The following is a 6,075-nucleotide window of genomic DNA, read 5'->3' on the forward strand; positions in this document are numbered from 1 at the left end:
CTTTCAGACAATGGGAAAATAACTATTCGGAAGCTCAAATAACCTATGTTTTTCTAATTTAGAGTTGACTATCTTCTGAATTTCTTTAAGTGAAATGTGAGCTTGTTCATCTGTTGCTTACTTTTTCCTCTTTGGATCAAGGAGATGTTACTTGGGTAAATGTGAAATTAAGTACACACAATAAACATAAGCTTCCATCAGAAAACCTTAAGGACAGAATTTCTGTCTTGGAAGTTAACTGTCTTCCATGTTTATAAACTTGTTTTCCTGGCTATGTGGAATCCTAACCTCTGTTCTTACTGTAAAATTGTGTCTACAAAGGACCACTGGAACATATGAGCCTTCTGATGTTGAGGTAGTGTTCCTGGGAGTCCTCAAGCACGTAGAGAAAAAAAAAAACCACAAAACAACAAACTAGCAGCTGTTAATAGAAAGGATAACATGTACTCTTCTCAGTTGGTGTGCAAGGGAAAAAGATGCAACTGCTCTCAACATATTTGCTTTCAGGTTCATTTACAGGTTGTCCTGAACAAAATCTAAGGCCTTTAGGATTTACTTCTCTTAATATAATGCTTGATCTGCAACATTTTTAAGCTAGTGAAGTAACTGTATCCCCCTACTGTTATTAGTTTCTAAATGTGACATTTATAAATTTACCTGTCTATTATTTCTCTCTTGCCTGTGACACCTGAACCTTTAGTATATGAGATACAAGGAGATGGAAAACCAAATCACTTAATTATTATACTGCAAAGCACTCTGAAACTACATATAGAATTTCTTTGTGGGATTTGTAGGTATTAGAGAAGGGTGCATTGATGCAGTAACATCACTTGATATAAAATTACTCCCGGAAAAATATAACCTGTGTAACACTGCCATGAAACATACTCCCACATAGCCTTGCAACTTACGACGTTCCAAATCAAAAGGGAGAGGTGGCTCAGACAAGAAACAAAACCTTGCCACGGGAAAGTGATATATGAAGCAAAAAGTATTGAAATGTGTGTTTAGGGGATATGGTATGAATCAATAAATTCCATATTGTTAGAAATCTGTGTAAGACAAGCTAACTTATCTTTTAAAGTTGCTTCCCGTTTATATGCACCATGTGTGGTGCTTCCCTGTGGTTTGTTATTTTACTTCAATGGCAGAGGGAGGAAACCAACAAAGCGCAGTAACCATACTGCATAGCACATTGTAACCATGGAAGCATTTGTCCACTTGTCAGAGCCTCTCCAGAACGATTCAGCCATTCATTTCATTGAATCAATATTGAAGATTTTAAGATTTATTACTTGAGAGTGGAGAAAAACTAATAAAACAAATTCCTTGTTCCTTCCCATTAAATACACCTTGTCATAGTAGGCATATTAATACCTTGTAAATACTGCACTGATGCTGTGTGGGCTGCATTACTGTCTCTCCTCATAGATGGATTACTTGTAATGTATTTGCATTAACATGACTAATACTGAAAGAACTTTAAGGTTTCTGACACATTCTGCTGTCTTGTATGGAAGCTAAATCAAATAGACAAAAGTTGTAAGAAAACAGGGATGGAGGGAATCTGTTTTAAAATTCATGAAAATGCTTCCATCACAGTTTCTATGTCTGCCTTATCAGTGGGAAATTTGTAATAATACTTTAAATGCTTAAAATACTTTCATATTTGTTAAAATATGCTGTAGTTGCCTAAAACTTATAAAGGCAAAACTGAAACTGGAAAGTTTTGTATGAAAAACAACCATTTCTTAAGCTCCTTACTGATAAATACTGTAGATTACAGATAACTAGCTATAGTATGTCATAATTTTTTTCATTTTCTTAACTTTACACTGAAAATTTGAAAGAAAGCTTAGTGAGATGTTTACAATTGCAGTACCACTACTGCTACTATCAGGACCAGAGTGTTCTAAGTCAACAGGTTAATTTACACTTCCATGCTGTCATAGGTGAAAATTGAAGGTACTTTAAATAGTTCAAATATTTATCAATGTAGCAGACTCTGAATGCCATACCTGCTCATATATTAAAGCTTTTCAAGACTCTCAACCAGATTCTTTACCAGTCTTCCTGCTTCTGCTCCCCCTCAGTTCTACTATTACCTCTCCCTCTTCTAAGAGCTGTTCAGAACCCACTATTCCAGCCATGAGGAGCTTAAAACAAAGGATGAAAGTAACAGTAGGATATTCCAGACAACTGCCTCACTTCTTCATGGATCTCTCTTCATGTGGGAAGAACAGTACAAGGGTGGAAAAAGAGGCTGCAGAGCTGACAGGATTGCATGGGTGTATTGGGGCCTGTGTAAAGGCACTTTCCCACTCAGGGTGATGACATCAAAGGACTGTTTGCCAGTGAAAGCTGTTCTCAGTTGTAGATGTACCCATATAGAACACATACGCAAGTAAAAATGCATGCGCCAGTGGGCTTGTAACCAAGGAAAGGTCTGCACCAATGAATATGAAACCATACATATCTAGCTGTGTCACAAAGTAAGGGCAAGTACAGAGGAGGCTAAAGAAAGCTTCTGCCACAGTTGAAAAGCCAATGTTTACAAAATGCTATGTAACATTCAGCTCCTTCTTGGTGGGGTAGGGAGGAGAAACTCAAAATCTTTACACTTTTTATTTCCAGAACTAAGAAGAAGAGTTCACTGGAGTCATAAAATTGGTATTCTACAATCAAGAAAAAAACACTTGGATAAGCATGCATCTTGGTGCAACAGTTTAGTAAAAATTCCATCAGAAACAAAATAAAAATATGTATCAACATACAGGTTATGGAAAAGGGAACTAAAGAGCAGACATTTGAAATTACACTGTAATAAATTAGAGGAGATTAAAAACATAAGGGAAAACCACTGGGCTTGCAAGACAATGACAAGTTTAATAGCTATGTTTTAAATAAATGTCCACAACAATCAAGTCCAAAGATACAAAAGGAAACTTAGACCATAAATGCAACCTGACAGCAAACCAAGCCAAAGTAATGTAAAGGCTGATGTGGGATTTCACTTATAAAGAGGTAGAGAAATGAATGGAATAAATTATAAAAATATTATACAACTAACACAATTTGGCTCAATTTGGAAATGTTAAAAATTGGAATGATGGTAACTTTGCTGCTATAACAGAACTGAATAGTTGCAGGACCTACTTTCTCGTACTGTAAAGCTGCAGTGCAATGCTGTAGAATAAATTAAAAACTAGCTAGTAGACCTCAAAAAGCATTCTCCAGTAAAAATTATGAACAAAATATGAATCAGTGTCTCAATCCAAAGATAAACTTTCATTTATTTAAACTTAATTTAATTAGTGTCATTACAATACTAAATTAAGCAATTAAATTTTGTGGCCACTTAAAATCCATTTTAAATTGTTGGAACCTTGCTAGCTAAAAGATTTCTGTTAGTTTTGGCGATCAAGGCCTAGATTATAATGCTTATATTTAAATATATACAGGGAAGTATTTCCACTGGAAAGCAGACTGCTCTGCAAAGTGTCTGCAGACTTACCATTAATTGCTTCCTGCATACTTTTATATTTCTTAACTAGCTCCTTTTACTGACTGCATCATATAGTCAGACACTGCTTAAGAACTTCACACTTGCTTTGGACTCCATCAGAGCTGCAGATTTACCATTTCCTACAAGTTAGTATGTTTCCCATGTACCGAGCAGGGAAGCAGAGACAGACAAAGGCTATATACTTATTTCTGTTAGAATTTTTTAATGAGTTGTATCTTACCACATCATTCAAGGAACTAAAACATATATTGAGATACTTAACACTAGTCATGTGGTCCCGAATCATAGAGTGACTTAAAGACTTACAAAAACAGTGGTGGCATACAAAATTTATTTAATTTCCAGAGAGAAACAATATACATATATATGCACACATTAAAAATCACACCAGCTCTCTAACTTTACGGTCCATTAATTTGTTAGGGTCATTTCAATATCCCTCTGTGTATATTTAACTTCTTAGCTCTAATCAAGCCACACTAGATATAATATGACCAAAGGGAATGTGGCAGAGATCCCTTCAGTTGCTCTTGGAATGCCACAGAGTGATTAACACTGACCCTGTTGCTCATTGAGAATGCACTATTAGGATATGCAAAACAACTTACACGGGGATGGAAAAAGGCTGTATTCCTATTAGCATTCATGGGAGCTATGCAGCTACAGTCTTGTTCATCAAGTTTGGAATATACCCTTTTGTTATTGATGGGAAAATGTCACTAGTTACAAATGGTTACACACAGGGGTGTAGCAGGGTCAAAGAAAACTCCAATACTTTCTTTTCCCCTCTGAGACAGAGTGCTGCTTCAGCAATTCTTTTTAGACCTGATGGTACACCTCTTTAGATAAAAGAAAACGTGAAATTCCCTGCCCTGACCTTCTCTGCAGCCTCACCACCCAGAGATTAAAGAAAACATCCAAATGGATATACCATTAGTGGTGTATGATGGGACAATCATCAAACACCACTACAGGCATCACTGTGTATGAAGACTGCCTTTAAACTCTTCTCCAGGTCCACCCACAGCTCTGACTGGTCTCATAAAACAGTCTTTCAACAGCATGAATAGGGTCTGAGTCATCAGTTTCCCAGCTACAGACAACTAACCTTGCTTCACTTCTATTACTGAAAGCTTCCTCTAAAAACAAAACCAAAACTGATCAGCGCTGGAGATATTCTTTGCCACATGTGGCATGATAGCTCCTAATAGACTGAATTCTCATTCACTAAGCTATAATTGCTTTCCATCAACTTGAGATCCCATGAGAAAACATAGTTTCTTGGAAATTAATTCAATGTTGTCACCTTCAGTATTGCACTTGCTGGAAATACAATGGGTGGAAGATTCAATCTACTTGCATTGTGCAATGCCCTGAAAGACCTAAGTTCATTCTGAGCCCCCTAAAAATATATTCATATATTTTTTGTGTGATCTGACAATCTAAGCTCATCTGTGTTGTATAATGGGTCCTGTGTAAGGCTGTATCTAATGCCATCAGTGCAGCTATGTTAATTAGAACAAGCTGTGCATCTGACCCACGATAAAAATAGGCGGCTTATTTCTGAACAAGCTTTGATCTACAAGATGCTATAAATTACTTTGAAGAATGAAAATATCGCTAGTTAGGCTCTTGAATGGTTAGAAAATGGTCCCCTGACTTGTAAGAAGCTTTGGTTTGAGGGAATTCTAATTACATTTGGCATCTTCGGCAATATTTTAACAAATGCAGAGTAAGAATGCCTGAAAATTAGCTTCTACTAACTGTGCCCAATGTCCTGCTACATGGAAATCCCATTTACACATTAGTACTGTTCTGTGCCACCCACAAAGGGTGACAATCAGACCTGCCTCATCTGGTCAGCTTGTATTTTGTGCTTACTACTGACTTCTGTGCCTGAGAACATTTATATTCTTTCACATAAACCTTCTGTTACTTACAACACAGATCTCCTATGCTCCTATTTGACAAAACGTCTGTGCTGAGATGTACTGCTTCTCTGGTTGATGTTATTTGTCTAGGGAGTATCTAGAGAACCTTAAGAATACTTCAAGATTATCTGATCCATCCCTCATACGTCTACCTTAAAACAATATTTTAAGGTAGATTATGAAATATATCTATTTACTCTTTAAAATAAGCAAAGGCACTGGACCACACTGCACATTGACAGTTTATTTTACAGTGCCTGGAAACACGGCTTCAGGCTTCTTCAACTTCTGCGGATGTGAAGTGTTAGAATAGAGCTACACAATCATCATCTCTCACACTTATGTTTTCAGGCTCAAGTCATTTAATTTTCAAAACTAAAGTCATAAAAAGAATTCTGCCTTTGTTTATTCCAAACACATTTCTAACCTCTTTGCTTGTTCAGGAAAATCTGAAAACATTATATAACAAAGCTAAAAAACAAAAGGCAAAAAAAGCCCCATATTTAAAACTACTTTGATCTTTTTAAGCGTAATTTGTTGACTTTAACAACAATGCAGTAATTTTTTACAACATATTCAGCCTAACCTTAGAGCTATCAGGTCTAAGTACAGAAA

The sequence above is a fragment of the Colius striatus genome, chromosome Z (genome assembly GCF_028858725.1).
Source record: "Colius striatus isolate bColStr4 chromosome Z, bColStr4.1.hap1, whole genome shotgun sequence".
In the NCBI taxonomy this organism is placed as follows: domain Eukaryota; kingdom Metazoa; phylum Chordata; class Aves; order Coliiformes; family Coliidae; genus Colius; species Colius striatus.